This window comes from Lissotriton vulgaris, chromosome 8, assembly GCF_964263255.1.
Source record: "Lissotriton vulgaris chromosome 8, aLisVul1.2, whole genome shotgun sequence".
In the NCBI taxonomy this organism is placed as follows: domain Eukaryota; kingdom Metazoa; phylum Chordata; class Amphibia; order Caudata; family Salamandridae; genus Lissotriton; species Lissotriton vulgaris.
The window spans coordinates 1,229,183,362-1,229,201,805 of NC_141696.1; positions in this window are offsets into that span (position 1 = coordinate 1,229,183,362).

Here is an 18,444-nt window from a genome sequence, read left to right on the forward strand (position 1 = left end):
TCACAATTGCAGTTACCTTGCAGATAAAAGGGACTTGATTTGAATGGTGCAGGAGGTGCACTGGCACTGGGGCCAAAAGCTCTAGAGAACTCACTAAAGCCAGATTATTGCTAACTTTTACTACTAAACAAGACAGTCACAAGTGCATTTATATTGCAAGCAATAGGGTCATGATTTGAATGGTGCAGCAGGTGCAGTAGCACCAGGACGAAAAGCTCTAGGCACCCCACTAAACACCTAATATTGCTATATTTTACTATTAAACAGACAGTCACACGTGCAGTTACTTGCAGACCACAGGGTCATGATTTGAATGGTGCAGCAGATGCAGTGGCACCGGGCCCAAAATTTGTCATGACCTCCTCAAAACACCTAATATTGCTATACTTTACTACTATACAGGCAGACACAATTACAGTTACCTTGCATTTAAAAGGGGCTTGATTTGAATGGTGCAGCAGGTGTAGTGGAACTAAGCCCAAAAGCTCTAGGGACCCCATTAAATGCAGAATATTGCTAAACTTTACTACTAAATAGGCAATCCCAAGTGCAGTTATCTAGCAGACACTAGGGCCATGATTTCAATAGTCCTACAGGTACAATGGCACCAGGGACAAAAGTTTTCACAACTCCTCAAAACACTAAAAATTGCTATACTTCGCTACTAAATAAGCAGTCACAAGTGCAATTACCTTATAGGCAATAGCGCCATGATTTCACTGGTGCAGCAGGTGCACTGGTGCTGGGCCCAAACATTGTCATAACTCCTCCAAACACCTAATATTGCTATATTTTACTACTAAACAGGCAGTCACAAATGCAGTTATCTTGCAGGCACGAGGTGCATTAATTTGAATGGTGCAGCAGGCGTGGTGGCCCGGGACCAAAAGTTGTCAGCACTCCTCTAAACACATGATATTGCTATTACATAACTTAATTCTATTATGTCCCTCTTTCATTTCATTTTTCAATATGTTGCTATTACTTACCCACACTATACCACTAGCAACAGCACAATATATTGCCTTTTTGTACATAAACAAATCATAACACTTTAACAGTCTTCCTGTAACTTATATTGTACAACTACTCAGCAAGCTACAACTTACAACAAAAAACAACTTATTATTAATCACATGGGCGAAGCATAATGCCTTTACCAATGCTTGTTTTGTAGTGGGCGAGCATACAAAATCTCCCCTTCCCTTCCCTACTCCTCAGAGTCAACCCACAGGCCTACACATATATTTAATACCTGCTTAAAACAAGTTGCAAATATATTCAGTAAAAGTGTAACGTGTCGGGATTCCTGTGTGGTGTTACAATTGTAAAAATCAGTCCCCCAGAGTAAAACTCCATCCCACAGGGCTATATTGATAATTACACGTTACTGGTCGGGAATTCCCATCCCACATTGTCATACACGGTACTGTGCAACTTGAAATCAGGGTTTTAGAGGGTTGATTGGATGTGCATGTGTTTGGTGGATCTGCTGTATGCAGCTGCTGCCACATAAACAATACTTTGGTTGGTGGGAGACGTGTTTGCATTGTATTTTGGTTATGTTGTGGTACTGTAAGTGCCTTTCCTCAGTGTGTACTTGGTTTCATTAAGGTGGTTGGTGTTGCATTATGTATGATGGTGTGTGCTGGGGTATTGAGAAGATAGTAATCTGTTTTTGTTGTAAAAAAGGGAGGTGTGTTATGTCCTGCCTTTTCTTGTCCCATTTTTGGGGAGCCTGTTCTGTGATGTCCTATGCTATGGTGTGGAATGTATAATGTGGTGGTGCATTGAAGCTAGACCGCTCACTGATCCAGTAAATTAGGAGTGTGTACAGAAGATAAAATACATCTCGGATCCCACTGAATATTCCTGTTTTTCGAGCCACCATTGGTGTGGACAATGCACTTAATAAAAGGCCAAAGTGAAAACGTAGGTATTGCAGTGGGATTGGAAAAGTGAGAAACTAAGTGTTCAGATGGTCAGCGAACTGAGTGCAATCAAGATATCATCTTAATCAGCTCTGAAAGGGCAAAATGCTGAGTTGGCTTAACTGTTTTTGAACCAGTTAATACAAACAGATTTTATCAGCAGATACTCATTCTCACCAGCTATCTTTTCACCTTATTTGAAAATTGAGGTTATAGGCCACTAAACACAAAGGTTAGTCAGGCCAGAAGGCCTTCAACAGCAGCACAGCACCACCAAGCTACCTAAGGTGTGCCAAAGCACAAGGCATCATATGCTATGTAAATTTATATTCACTGAAAAAAACAAAGATTACAGGGCCGTTATAGTTAGGTTGACGTTTTCCCCACACAAAACCACAGAAATTCAGCAGTTATAGTTATAATTACAGTTATACTTATTTTAAGAAACTATAAGTTTTGGCCTAAACTTACTTAACAGCATGAGTTATAGTTTAATCAGATAAATATAACTGCTGAATTTTAATGGTTTTATGGGGGTAAAACGTCAACCCAACTATAACGTTGTTTTAACATTTGTTTTTTTCAGTGAATTTCTGTTTTTTTAAATGTAAAGTAATCTATAATTACCGTGCATTAATACAACCATCACAGCGCACAGCCTTCAGTCATGCACAGAGGTGGTTGGCCGACTCCCTCACATAGTGAGTGAGTATTTTTTTTACCTTGGGTTTCAGATCCACGGATCCTTTGCGATTTACGCTGGAGAGTCACGATGAGGCCTTTGGTGGATCTACAGATCCACATTTGCCCCCCCCACTAAAAAAGTGGGCAATTTATTAACCATGATGGGTCCCTCACAGTCCCCTGCATGTCTTCTATGGGGTCAGGATACTTCTCTCCTGACCCCTTATGTTATTTTTCATTTTTTGTCCCTCTATGGTCCAACAGACAGAAAATGGTGGCAGTACCTTTCCTTACAGATTACAGCCAGCCAATCAGGGCTTTGCTTTTCTCCCATGTGCGAAGGACCAACATCCCTAGATATACACATTTTATGTCTATAAAAACTCCAAACCTACTGAACAGATTTACACAAAATTACAAAAAGGACTCTTATTAGACCAAGAGCTAGTTTTCTGCCAAATATGATGTAAATCCATTCAGAGGTTCGGCCTGTAGTTGTATTGAAAAAATGCAACATCACAATTGAGAGAATGCATGGGGGAAAAGTGTTTTGGGACCCCTCTTTTTCACGGCCCCTGCAAGAAAAATCACCTGAAACTTTCCAGACAGCAGCTAAGGTAACTAGCACAATAGTTTTGAAAATTGTGAGAAGATTCGTCAAATGGCACCAAAGTTATTAGCAAAGCAAAAAACGCTTTGTCTATTGGAAAAGTTGGTCCTATCTATAACTGCCTACTGACTATTGCCAGTAGGTAATACCAGGTACAGGAAATGGAATACGGAAGGCATTCCCATACCCCAGTGTTTCATGCTTCCTGGACTCAGAACTTTGCAAAAAAGGTTGTAATGGAACTCCCATTGCCACACAGACCAGGATGCACTTTCTACCATCCAGGTGTCACTTGATTAAACATTTTTTCTGGAAGTTAGAGTTGTCTATATATGAATCTGAAATAAGAAAGAGCGTAAAGTACTATTGGTATACATATGACACTACAGGAAATGCCTCTGGAGGATAGCACCCAGCAACCTATGATTCACATTGAATAAGAGAAGCAACAATACTGGCCCTTTTCAGGTTGCCAAAAGCTGCATTTAAGGTATGCAAACTCATGGCCCCCTTCTGGGGCTTTAGACGTCCAAGAAGTTGGAGACTTATTGCAAAGTGTTCCATCTTGCTGCATCAAGCAAGCCACACCTGCACATGATGATCAATAGTTTCTAAGGCAGCTGACTGCTCCAGCTTAATAATACCCACACCCATATCAACTGTTGAACAGACCAAGCTAGTCAGTTTGTGAACAACTAAAAGAACAATTAGTCTGAATGCATAGTTCCTTTTTTTTCTTTACCAAATGGAATAATGGTGTGAATCCATACATAAAACTACTGGTGCTATTACTACATAGTGAAAAGGTGTTAGGGGCCGATTCACAGAACTAACTTAAGACAAAATCCTAAACTTACTACTTTTGTCTTAAGTTTGTCTTAAGACAAACTTAAGACAGACTTAAGACAGACTTAAGATAAACTTAAGACAAAATCCTAACTTCTGTGAATACCAAAAGTAGTAAATTTAGGGTTTTGTCTTAAGTTAATTCTGTGAATCGGGCCCTTAGATCCGAGGACAGAAGTGTTGTGCAGTCTAAGCGATGTGTCGGTTCTGCAATGCGGCGAGGCTGCAGTGCGAGGTCCTGTGTATCGTTGTCGAGGGTCCCGTCACCAAGGCTTGCAATGCAAAATCTGGGCATCAAGGATGCAGCGCAGCTGAGGCGATGCCTCATTTCTGAGGAGCTGTGAGTCGAAAGCCGGCGTCATCAGTGAATTGCTGTCGACAAGAGATGTGAGAACCTGGGTTGGCGATGTGCTGCGCCTTCCGCGATGCATTGGTTACCGAGGTGAGCTGGACCCAATCCATGCACCAGCAGTGATGCATCAGTTCCGCACGAGTATGCACCGCTCAGCTGAGGACATATGTTAGTTTGGCTCAAGGATGCGCAGCTCAGAGCAGATGATGCATTGCTTCCACTGGTAAGCCCCTTAGGCCCACTTACAAGGATCCAGAACTGGGGTGGCACTACTTGAAATGTTTAAATCGCAGCTAGCTGAGTCCAGGTACAAGTACAAAGTTGTTGGAAGCCTGTTATGTGCCTGAGGCTTCAGATCACGAGGCAGCCATCTAGCCCTTGGAGTCACTCTGGGTTATCGTTCAAGAGGAGCAGGTCCAGTCCTTTTCCCCCTGGCAAGAGGGCAGCAGGCAGTAGGTCAACACAGAAAAGCAGGAGTACAGCTGAGTGGCATCCTTTCAGCATCACAGCAGTCCTTCTTCCTGCTAGAGTATCCACAGGTCCAGAGAAATACTGCAGTGGTAGTGTCTGAAGTCCAATACTAATACCCAGTGGTGCCTTTGAAAAGGGGGAAACTTCAAAGAGATGCCTTTGAAGTGCACAGATGTCCTCCCTTTCTGCTTTATTTCTAGACTCACTACAGGGGGTTATACAGCCCTTTGTGTGGGGACAGGGCACCACCTATTCAGGTGTAAGTGAGGCTGTGCACAGCTCCTCTCTCCCATCCTGCAAGGATGGCCCACCAAGTCACACCTAAGCTCCCATTGTGTTTAGCTGTCTAGGGAGAATACAGTAAGCCCAACTGCCAAGTGCACGCAGACATGAGATCAAAGACAGGCTGCAGAAAGCCAAATGGCTAAGGCAACCCACTTTCTAAAAGTGGCATTTTCTGAATTGTAACTTAAAATTCGACTTTAACATATGTTAAGAGTACAAACCACAATCAGTGCTGCAGTGCCACTAGTAGTATTTAATTTGCAGACCCTGGGCACAGGTAGTGCACATTACTAGGGATTAATAAGTGAATTAAATATGCCAATTGTGGATGAGCAAGTGTTACCGCATTTTCCGGAAAAAGCACAATCACTATAGCTGTGGTTAGCAACGGTAAAGTGTGCAGAATCCTAATGCCAGAAAAACCAAAGTCAACAAAAACAAGAGGTCTGAAGGCAAACAGTTAGGGGAAGCCAAACCAAGGATGCCTGGTCCAACAGGGCTGATGTTTATGTCAGGCAATATTTCTGCATACCATATTCTAAGGTAAAATCTTTCTGAGGCATTGTACACTAGAAGAAAAATGCATATAAGATTACCAGGACAGACAACGTGGTTTCAAGTTATTTCTGTAAATTAACCTGCACACAGCCAACCTTAATAGTTTAGTTCAGGTATTCTGGCTAGGCACATCTTTGTGGCACTATCACTGTGACTTTGGGTTTGCAAGACCGCAGAAGCACAGATTCTAGAGGCTGCTCTAAGGACAGGGATGGCTAAATGGCCTTATCCCTGTATAAGAAACACATTAAATGTTCCCCAGAAAAACAAAAATACAATAAAAAATAGACGACTGCAGGGGAACTAAAGGACACAATTTGGAAGAACTGGGCTAAATCCTTGCAGAACTGTTTAGCTTTTATGATGTGGTTGTCTGTGGGTTCACCTCTTTTCTGGCCAACAGTAATCAGCTAGTCAATTTACGCAGCACTGCTTATAAAATCTCTGATATTACACCCCGCTTTGTGGAGTATTCCAGATTCCATCCAGGCAATAATCAGTTTGATAGTTAACTTGAGCCACTGCGAATTCTGTTTGGTTTTACATTCCACCAATACACAGAATATAGTAAAATGTAACAAAAAATCTGCACACTGGAAAACTGTCTAACTAAACTCCTAAACTGAATTTTTTTAAACGTTTTGTTTGGTGTTCAAAATATTTTATTGAAGAAATTTTCATAAATACGAAACGCAATACAAAAAATAATACCGAACCATATAGCATATAAAACCTACTACAATATATAAGAAAAAGTCAAATAGCTACACCAACATTACTTAATAGCACAAACATGATATAAATAATAAGATAAACTTAAAAGGGCTACCTTAAGCAAAGATTAATTATTACAAATGGAAATAAGTTTCCTAAATTGTAAAACATGTACTAATGTAGGAATCTAAACTAGACCAAATACTAGACTTAGAAGAAGAGGAGACCTTAAGAGAGTGTGGATAAAAACATTGCCCACGTCTAAGAAAAATAATCCATTCCACCATGCAATAACCGAAAGTGAAGTAACGTCTTTCCAATTGCAAGTAATAGATTTGAGTGCAGTAGAAATAAGGAAATCCAATAATTTACAATCCATAGGGGATAAATGGATTTAAAGAGTGAGGATTTGAGATTTGAGAACCTGAAATGAAAAAGTTGTTTGGATCTTAAGAATTCATGTAATAAGATGCTAAATTTCTGATGAAAACTGATGAATGAAACAACAATTAAAAAATGAGTGTCGTAGATCACCAGTTGTAGATTAACCGTGCCAACAATTTGGAGTATCTAGAGGTTTAGCTTTAAATAATTTATCAAGAGTCCAAAAGCATTGATAGAGTAAATAAATATTAGTTTGTATAAGGGTGGCCAGAAGGTAATTAGCTGTGTTGGAATACCAAATGTCCTTCCAGGATATGCTAAGTGAGTGAAGATTAAAGTGCGGGGACCATTTTTTTTTTTGAAAATCTTTATTGACATGAAGATATCATTGACACATACAATATCGCAGAAGGATGCAGTCCGATCTCACTATACAGTATACTGGTATTACAATATGGAGATGCGTGGTCGAACATGTATTGGACACTGTTCCCTCAAGCATTTAGGTTCGTATCAGTAATCGGTCCCAATACAGTGTGCGGAACAACACTAATTCGTCTCAGTTCTAACTAATGCGCCCCCTTCGAAACTAATCTTCATGTTGAGCCATGTTTGCAGTTTTTTGATTGGAAAAAATTTAACAGGAAAAGCAAAGGTAAGAAAATCAACGTATTTGTCATCATATAACGTGTCATTTGTACACCCCTACATATAGCAGCCAGTGAAGTCTCCCACAATTCGGTACCTGAACAGACATAATTATGTGACAGCCCAGTGCATAAAAGGCAAAACACCAACCCTTTCAATCATCCTCCTCCTCAGAATCTAAATCGTCTTCCTCTGGCAAAGGTTCACAAATTTCTCCTCTATAAATGTTCCAGAGAGCCCAGATCTTGTTCCATTTCCTGGGGCTCGCCCTAAGCACATACACTGCCCTTTCCGTCACCATCAACAAGTCCAAATGTTCAATAAACATTTTCGAGGTTCAGGTAGGACTGACACCTTGACTGCTTGAGAAACTGTACGCATAATTTGTTTCCAATACTCCTGTATCAGCGGGCATTCCCACAAGGTGTGGTACAGAGTCCCTTCCTCCCCGCATCCCCTGAGGCAAATGGGTGAGGTGTTCAATGTATCCTGTGCAGTAGTGTTCTCGTGTAATAGACTCGGTGTAGAATTTTGAGTTGTACTAGCCTGAATTTCGCCGATATGCCCACTTCCCTCGGTGAGGCGAGCGCCTCATTCCATTCTGTTTCATCAACCTCTCCTATGTCCCTTACCCATTTCTCCTGTAGCTGTAATGTGGGGTCCACCAGGTTATTGACCAACTTTTTATAGGTAAGAGAGGTAGCACTTTGAGGCATATATTCCGTCAGTAGCCTGTCCTCTAATGGTGATGACTCTGGAAGATCTGTGCCTGGCGGAATTGCCTTGAGCAGTGCGTGGCTTATCTGCACGTATCTAAATGTCTCGGTAGGGCCCAAACCATACTGTTGTTGAAGTTGTGGTAATGCAATCACTGTGCCCTTTTCCCACAGGTCCCCCACCGTGGAGATTCCTATGCGATCCCACTGTGCAAATCCTTTACATGATCTAAGGTTTCCCAATAATTTGGTATCCCACAGTGGTGTTAGTCTGGTAAGTTTGCCCGCCCAGCCCAATCGCGCCTGTGCTCTGTGCCACAATGCAGCCGTGTGTTGCGTCGGGCCGATCAGTTGTCTGACCTGGGATTTGTTATACAAGACTGAAAGCATGCCGTCTGTTCCAAGCTGGGACCAATCAGCCTTATACGCCGGATCGTCACGTGGGGCATGCACCCAGTGATTAATTATCTTAAATTGGGCCACCCAGTAATACAGTTGGACGTTGGGCAGTGCGATCCCTCCTCCGTACCAACTCCTCACTAGTTTATCATGGGCGATACGCGCCGGGCCATTGTTCCAGAGTAAGCTGGAGACCAGTGCCGCAATCTGTGTAAAATAGTGTGGTGCAACCAAATGAGGGGTATTTTCCAAGACATATAAAAACCTGGGAAGGGCCATCATTTTGTATAAAGCCGCCCTTCCCAGCAGGGTCAGGGGCAGAGTCGCCCAGTGTTTGACATCCGCTTTTAGACGTTCTAGAGGAGGTTTTAAATTTGCATCATAGAAGTCGGTGGTGCTTCTCGTAATGTGAATACCCAAATATTTAAAGGAGGACGTTGTTAAGGCCAAGGGGCAGTCCTCCCGCAACAAAGGCTCTGGGCCCCGGAGTACATATATCACAGATTTTGACCAGTTTAATGTGTAACCTGATGTCTCCCCGTGTGTGTTACAAAGGTGTAGTAAGGCAGGAATCCCGTTATCCGGGTCAACCATGTAGATAAGCATGTCGTCCGCATACAGGGAGATTTTATCTTCCCACCCCTCCTTCCACGTGATCCCTCGAAACAGCGGCGTAGTTCTGATCAGGATTGCTAACGGTTCGAGTACCAGGGCGAAGAGCCAGGGAGATAATGGGCATCCCTGTCTCGTTCCCCGTCTCAGTGGGAATGACGCTGAAATGTGTCCATTTGCAACCACCTGCGCCACTGGCAGTGTGTACAGCAGGCGTATCCACGCCCTAAATTTAGGTCCGAAGCCCATATGAGTAAGCACTGCGAATAGGTATTCCCATTCCACTAGGTCGAAGGCCATTGTGGCATCGAGGAAAAGGATCACCGCTTGTTCATTGAGGAGGTGCGCGCGCGCCATCACCCCATGAACCCTCCTCAGATTCATTGCCGTGCTTCTGTGGGGCATAAAGCCCGATTGGTCAGGGTGAATCAGTGTGTGAAGATGTTGTGTAAGACGGCTGGCCAGGATCTTAGCTAGGATTTTCGCCTCCACATTAAGCAGGGAAATGGGACGGTAGGAGGTGCACGCAGTCGGTGGCTTACCTGGTTTAGGTATAGCCACTATGGTGGCAGTGCGTTGGTCAAGCGGCAAAATCGCCCTATCAAGGCTTTCATTGTACATGTTCAGCAATGGTTTACTAAGCACGGGGGCCACTGCCTTATACCATTCCACAGGCAGGCCATTGGGGCCCAGCGCCTTACCAGACTGCAAATTTTGGATCGCCAATTGAATTTCTTCTTCTGAAAGATCAGTATCTAATTCTTGTTGTGTCTCTTGTGTGAGTGCAGGGATGACGATATTCTCTAGGGAAATCATCGCTGTCTGTTCAGTGACGTCACGGTCCGGGGTGTATATGTCCTGGAAGTGATTCGCCAGAGTATGTACGATGTGTTCAGGGTGTGTCTGTAGTTGACCATCGTGTGTGTACAGCCTCTGTATGCCTCTGTTGCTACCTCCTCTCTTGTCCAGCCATGCCAGCATTTTTCCGGCCTTATCCCCTACATCATACACCCTATGGAGCGTGTTTGCCTGATGAGTTTGGACGGTCGTTTTAAGGTGATCATGGTATTGTTGTTGGTGAAGCTGCAGTAAGTGTGCCGTTCCCGGCGTGGGGTTTGACATGTGAGTGATATTTGCGTTGTGGAGTGTGAGTTCTAGTTCTGTAAGTTCCCGTCTAGAATCCCGTTTATGACCCGTAATCGCTGCTATCGCCTCCCCCCTAAGGATGGTTTTATAGGCCTCCCAAAGGACAGAGGGCGAAGAGACAGTCCCCTCATTTTCGGTGAAGTATTGCACAGTCGCCCGCTTAAGCTTTTTTCGTATCTTAGGGATTTTTAAATAATTGGGATACAGTGGATAGGTTCTTGCACTCCTCTTTCCTTTGGTGGTAAGCGATAAGGATATCGGAGAATGGTCGGATATACCCCTCGGCAGAATATCCATTTTGTCTACCAATCCTAAACCCACCCCTAGGAATAAAAAATAATCTATCCGTGAAAGGCTCTTATGTACAGCAGAGTAGTATGTGAAATGTGAGGTCGTTGGGTTCAAATGTCGCCACACATCAGTAAGGCCCATCGCTTCTACAAAGTCAGGAAGTGTGGCAGAACCACCCGGGCGAGTGCGCATGGGTAAAGTGTCCAGTGCCGGGTCCATTATGGCGTTAAAGTCTCCCCCAATTATTGTATCCCCCTCCGGGAGGTCTAGGAGAAATTTACCAAGTGCAGGCAGTGCTGCTGAGTGAAGCGCCGGGGGAATATACACTGAGACCACATTTAGAGGCCGACCCTCCCACTGTCCATGCAACGCCGCGAAGCGACCCTGGTCATCTAGTTTGTGTCCCCCTACAAGAAAGGGTGATGCTTTTTTCATGAGTATCCCAGTGCCCCTGGATCCCGACGTAAATTCTGAGTGCACTGCCATTACATATCCACGTCTGTTGAGTGCTTTACACGTGGATCCTGCAAGGTGTGTTTCTTGGAGCAGCACCAGGTCAGGTCTCTGACGTTTAACCGCTTGCAAGACTAGACCTCTTTTAATTTTATCTCCCAAACCCCGAACATTCCAGGTCAACATACGTAAGGGAGGCACATCAGTCACTGCTGGCGCGTCCTCATTGGACGCTGCGTATACCTGTTGGGCCATCGGGTCGCATAATCATCGTTACGGGCGACCGGTAGCCGACATCAATCCAGATGTGGCACCGTGTGATAGTGTACCATAATTGTGTGGCTTGCAGCAGTGTGGTGTACCATAGAGTAGAAGTGATGACAAAATACAACAACTTTAACAAGAAACTCCCCCTCCAACCCCCCTCCCTGCTCCCCTGCTCCGCGGACCGTTCCCCGCCCGCTTCCCCAACTTGGCAGAGTGCTTTTCCCCATTCCCTACTATGTTACTTGCTTGTGGGGTTGGTGAGTCCTCTACAGGCACCGGCCAATGCCCACCCTACTCAGCTTAACCAACTCCAGGTCCTTGTATTGCACATAAATTGTCACCTGCAAAGTTCACCTCTAGATCGAAGCCAGCTGTCCAGAGTCAAGAGGGTCCCTTTCCAGATCAGAGTCTAGCCCGGCAGCCTCCGCTTGTTGTGAAGGTCGAGCGCTCTGGTCGTCCGCCTGCTTGTCGTGTCGATGATTTGGCCGTTCTCTGTGCGGACGCTGTTGCTGCCCCGCCTGTCTCCATCCGTCGAGCCAGTCGCGCACCACTTCTGGCGTATCAAAGAACCACGCTTTTCCATCGGCCACAATGCGCAATTTGGCAGGGAACAACATTGAATATTGCAAGCCCTTGTCCCGCAGTGATTTCTTTACCTCCGTGAAGGACTTCCGGCGCCTGGCAACCTCCGCCGTATAATCCGGAAAGAAGGCCAGAGTAGAGTTTTGGATCTTGACCGGTGGAGAAACTCTCGCCGCCTGCAAGATGGCGTCCCTGTCCCTGAAATTAAACAATCTAGCCAGTACAGGCCGCGGTGTCGCACCCGGCTTGGGAGTCCCACCCGGGACCCGGTGCGCTCTCTCAACGGAGAAAAAATGGGACAGACCTTTAGGCTGCAGTTTATTTTTTATGAGGTCCTCGACATAGAGGTCCATAGCTCCTTTCCCTTCTGTTTCCGGTAGGCCAAGAATGCGTATGTTGTTCCTGCGGGAACGCCCTTCTTGGTCGTCCAGCTTGTCCCGCAACATCTTGGTGACTTTTTCCACACACTCCATTGCCACTTGTAGGTCAGAAGTGTCCTGAATAAGTGATTTAGTAACCACTTCAACTTGAGAAGCCCTCTCGGTGATTTTCTGAAAGTCCGCCCGCAGCAGAGTGACCTCAGAGGAAATGGAGCCCACCGTTGTTTGTACCTCTGAAAGGGTTTTCATAATGTCCTCCAGCGTCACTTTTTTGGTGCCATCCACGTCCGGTGCCGCTCCCGAGGAGTGTCGGCCGCCAACTTGCGAATGTCCCTGTTGGCTATAAGCAAACTTGTCCAATTTCGCCTGTGTCGACGAGCTTCTGGTCCCTTTGCCCGCCATGATGCGAGGCCGTGTAATCCCAAGTTGTTGCTGCCTCGGGAGCCCTGGCGCCAACTAGGCGGTAGCTGTGTCTGGTACAAGTCTCTTTCGTACACCGTCGCCGTGACAGTGCAGCCCCAGGGTCCTGACCAGGATCCGACCGTCGTGTGGGGCCCGTAGGCCGTCGACTGTATCAGAGACAGCCTCGGTGGTAGTCCCGCTGTGCCGCTTCGTACCCGGTAGGTGCTCACTCTTGATCTTGGGTGTCCGAGGTGGGTAAACTTTGACTCCAAAATGGCGCCCAACTAGGTCCCAAGGGGCCGCCCTTCTTGTGGAAGTATTCACAGTTCATCCACCGCCTTGGTTCTCTGGGGTGTTTACGGCCTAAGCAGTCGCTCTCAATCACTATTCTGGAAGGCCCCACAAAGTCCTTCACCAGCAGATGTTTAAAACTGTCTGTCCCACGGGGGGCCAGTCGTCGCCACTGAGTTCAGCCCAGGAAGGTCGCACTTCCGCCGGGGCGGACGCATACTCCAGGCCGGGGTCTCCTTCTCGTTGTAGTCCTCACCGCGCACAAGTTGAAAAGTGCAGTTCTCGACAACCGATTTTCACCGGGGTTAGATCAGGAGGTGCAGATTCGGTTCCTGAGCAGGTGCCGCCGCTTCGGGCAGGCTTTGTGACGGATTAAGTTACCGGATTTTACAGAAGGCCGTCATGCCGTGAGGAGCGCCCACTTCACGCTGCCGCCATGCTCGGCCGCTAGCCACGCCCCCGCGGGGACCATTTTTGATTTAGATTTCAAAATGAGGAGTGGTAGGTTTTTTATATACTTTAGATGCTATATGTCCTGAACGGCTGAACATAGAAATAAAAAATTCCAATACCAGAACATTGAGACAAAGCAAGTAGTTGAGGATAAGCATTAAGAATCATATTACATAATAATGTATATTTAGGCAACTCAGACAATGATAATTTATAAGTAGCTTGAATAACATCAAATGTGTAAAACGTATCATATTGGCAAATATCTGGAACAAAGAAAATACCAGCAGCAATCCATAATTTAACAAACAGAAATATGTTTATGATATTGGAGCTTAGGATTGAACCAAAGAGAAACATTTTTAGTGGAAGACAAAGTAATAGAAAAATTAATATCAAATGATAAAAGGGCAGTTTAAACGTTTTGACACTGAAGCACAGAATGAAACCACCTTGCACAGGCAAAGCAACAGCAAAATATTGACAATTAGCTCTTTGAACTACAGTCAGTCAGATCTCCACCTTCAACTGCTTCCGAAGTCAGATCTTTGAATGTTTCATGCTCGACCCTCCATTGCACATAGGTCATACAGTGAAAGCGGCTAGAATGATGCTGCACTCTGAAAAAAGGAAAACCACTAGTACAGCCACTACATTTCAGGCCAGTGTGCCAAATGCTTGTTGTTTTCCACATTGATTATGGGAATTCTATCTTGCTCAGAGCATCTGAATCCAAACTTGACCTTCCAAAGTGATTCTCTGCTCCGCAGCCTGCCTGGTATCCAGCACAAAAACAAATAAACCACTTACAACCATCTGGCAAGAGCTTCCTTAGCACCTTTTATCTGAAGCAATCAAATGTTAGATGGCATGCATTATCTTTAAAGCATACTTACTTTCATCACACATTTAAAGTCTTTGTAATACCAAAAGATCTCATGAGGAAAGAGGCTGTCAGACTTGAGACAAAACAATACACACCACGCGGCTGCAATGCAGTCTTTTCCCAGAGCTGTCTGTACTGAATTAATTTCCTGAAGCTCTTCAATGTCTTTTTTTAATATGTATTTTATTGGCATTTCACCATTATACATTTACAAAATATTTGCAATATTACCATCCATTAAATCCACATCATGCAACACATGCAACTCCAAATGCTGTAAAGTCTATTCGGAACATAACCTAAAAAAACAAGAAACCAAACAGCATTAAACCACCCTGTGCTTAGCTCATACATGGTTCACTTTCCAGTGGATACAAACATTACAAGTAAACCGCAACAGTTTATCCCCAGCTTAGTTCTAGTTCTCGTTGCCAGTGTGCCACCACTCAATTGTTTCGTCACCCCGCCCCCATAGTTCAGGAGCGCAATGTCTGGGTAGTTCCGTAGTCACCTTCGCCCAGAGAAGCACCAAAAGTTGTGGGGTGATTGGCTGACATACTCGGAATCTCTACCACTGGTGATTAGGCTCTTATGTGAGACATTCTTGTAACCCATCTGGTGCTGCAGCAGTGGGGTGCATGGAGGCCTGAATGTTGGTAAGGATGGTGTCCCAGTTGGCAGAAATGGGAAATTCACGCTGCCCTAAGCTGTCCTCTCTGTGTAAGGCAGCACTCTTCACCTGGGCCCATACAATAAGGGATTGCAACCAGGTTGCTAGTGCTGGGGGTTCAAGCGACTTCCAGCACCTAATGATAGGACCCTTGGCTATGAGCAGTTCCAGATCAAGGAAACAGGAGGTGACCCTCAGTTTTTAGGCCCTGTGAAAGAGGCCTAAAAGGCATGTCTCCCATGTGTGCAGGGCAGACTGCCCCGTGAAAGTGGTCAAGTAAGACGTAGCACCTTGCTAATAGTGGTAGAGGGTTGGGCATGCCCACAACATGTGAGGCCGGTGTGCGTGGACCAATTGACAGCGGAGACAGGCTGCTTCGGTGTGTTAGAAATCACAATTTATTTTGGGTGGGTGAAGTAGACCCTGTGTGTGATATAGAATTGGATAAGTCCAAATCAAGTGTTGAGCAAGATAATGGCCTGGACCCTCCAATAAGGCAGCCCACTCAATGTCCGCGAAGGGCCAAGCCATGTCTTCCTCCTGTGATGGCACAAGATTGTGAGCTGCTGCACAGCACGAATACTTAGCGAGTTTGCAAACCAATGGATAAGGTGTCTACCAGTCCTATTACATAGAGATATAGTATGGTGAGGTGTGTTGGGTGTTTGTGCGTCATGTCGCCCCATTTGCGCCCTAGTGTCGTGATACGTGAGTTATAAACGTGGAAATGGCCTGGAGGCAATCTGTTGTTGTTTGTCAGGGATTCGTATGGGATTAGGGTTCCGTCACGATAAAGGTCCCTCAGAGTGTGGATAATTCCAACAAGGTCACCCAGAGAGTGGATGCCAGCTTCATGCCATGCCATCCGCTGATGATGTGGTGTTGTGTCCCCTGGGTGTAGCAAGCAGGACTAGTGCCGGAGCATTGGGAGTCAGCAACCGTGTAAGGTAAATGCATCGGCGTTAGCAGCTGTATGCTCTTCTAGAGGTAGAGAGTTGGGCGGGCCACCCTACTGCATTGATGGAACAGTTGGAGAGTCAAGAAGAGGGTCCAGGCAGGCAGTGTAGTGTCAGTATCAGCTAGTTGCAGACTTGCCAACCATTTAGCCCACACTGAAGTTGGGAAGCAAAGTATTAGTACTTGAGGTTTGGCACTGCGAGCCTGCCTTGGTCTGTAGGTAAATAAAGTTTTGAGAGCACTTCTCTGCAGTGGGATGTGTTCCAGATAAATTCTCGCATGAGATTCTTAAAGGAGTGGAAGAATGGGTAGGGATATACAGGGGAAGATTAGTGAAATGATAAAGGAGGAGAAGGAGGACAACCATCTTTAGGAGAGTTACCTGTCCCGCCACTGATAGTGGCACAGTTCGTCAAAAAGCAATTTGGGGCCTTACGGGAGGGAACAGCATGCGTGAGATTGCTGTCAAATAGGTGTGTGGTGGGTAAATGATATACCCAGACTCCAAGGTACCGGAATGCAGAGGACTGCCAGGTTATGGGGACTCCATTGAAAGCAAGTTCTGGATTGGGCTGAGTGGGCATGAATGGAAATAGGTATGGTTTGGCGCAGTTCACTATCAAGCTGGAGAGAACGACAAAGCGACTGGTTACCTGAGAGAGCAAGTCAGGTATAGAGTGCACATCTCTGAGGTAGAGGAGCAGGTCATCTGCGTAGAGAGAGATGGAATGAGTATCATCGCTGAGTGGAATGTCCCACTTCAGTCCATGCTCCTGAATGGTGACTGATAGGTGCTCTATTGCCAGGGAGAAGAGGAGCGTGGAAAGTGGGTAGCCCTGGCAAATGTCTCTGCGTATGTGAAAATGCTCGAGACAAGGGAGCCTGTTTTGACTTTAGCTAATGGCTGGGTGTACAGCAAATTGACCGGTTGGAGAAGTCAGTTCCCAATGTCATACTGAGGCAGCACCTCGAATTGAAATGCCCACTCTAGGGAGTTGAAGGCCTTCTCTAGATCCAGCAACAGGCAACGGGCCCACAGGCATTTGTGCAGAGAGTACTGCAGGACACTAAAGAGCTGCCGTAGATTCAGGGATGTGTTTCAGGCTCGAACAAACCCGTTTTGGTCATGGTGGGTACCAGCTTCGGGACCAAAGGCACTAGCCAGGAAACTAGGATTTTGGCAAGTACCATGTAGTATGTGTTCAGCAGTGCCAGGGGTCGGTACAAGCCCAGGTCAGACGGGTCTCTTCGGCTTTGGCAATAAGATAAGTATTGCTTTGAGAGGGATGCTGGGAGGCATGAGGCCAAGACTGCCTTCTCGTATAGTAACTGTAATTGAGGGGCCAGGAGCAGGGCATAGGCCTTATAGAAATCAGCAGGTAGGCTGCCCAGGCCCAGGAGACGGCCAGTTGTGAGGGCTCATATTGCCTCTTGTATTCCAAAGAGTGTGATAGGTTTGTCAAGTTCCGCCCACTGGCCAACCCGTGATGCAGGGAAAGGGCAGAGCAGAGAGGAAGCAGCCAATATAGTTGGGGTGAACAATGGAGGCTGGCTTATAAAGTGAGGCGTAGTGGCTTGTCAGTTCATTATGTTTGTCAGTAACCGAGCGTAACACAATGATGGGTTGTCTCAGTTGGTTTTGGCGTATCAACCACACCAGCAGCCAGATCTGTCAGCTGCGGCATGAGTGCGAGCCAAGTGAACGGCATAGTGAAGACAGCGCATCCTCTCCAGTAGGGAGCTTATGCTCATGTTGGATCACTGGAAGGTGACGTACGATTGCTGGGTTAGGCGCAGTTTGTGTTTTGTAATCTATAAGTGTACGTTCTATGCCAGAAATGTCTTTGTCTAGCTGCCTACATATATTTCAATTGATTCCTAAACACTGTCCTCTGATGACTATTTTGAATGCATACCACTCTCCAAGTCTGATGGTTGTTGTGTTGCTGTTTAGTTCAAAATAGTCCCCAATGGCATTGTCAATAGAGATGGGGGAAAGAAGGATCTTCTAACGGCGCTGTTTGCAGCATCTAGACAAGGATGATGGAGGGGCCAATACTAAGTGCAGGTACTGGGAGTAATGGTCAAAGTGGGTGTGACCAAAGTAATCAAGTTGTGTAATGGAGGGGAGTAGGCTGGTGGTGCCGACCAACCTATCAATCTAGATGCGGAGTTGGTTTGGCGAGGAGAAAATGGAATATACTCTAGTGTTTGCTTTTCCTGAGCGCCAAATGTCAACTAGATGCCTCTGATGAAGTCAGTTTTGCAAAGCGCGGGCGCTGGATGTGGTGGTGGTGCGAGGCAGTGAAGGGAATGACCGATTAAGTTCAGTATTCAGGACGCTGTTGAAATCCCCCCTATTAGCAATGGCACCCCACTCCATTGGGTTAACCTATTGGATAAACTGGGGAGGGAAAGATTGCTCTGTGTTAGGTGCATATATAATGCCTACAAGT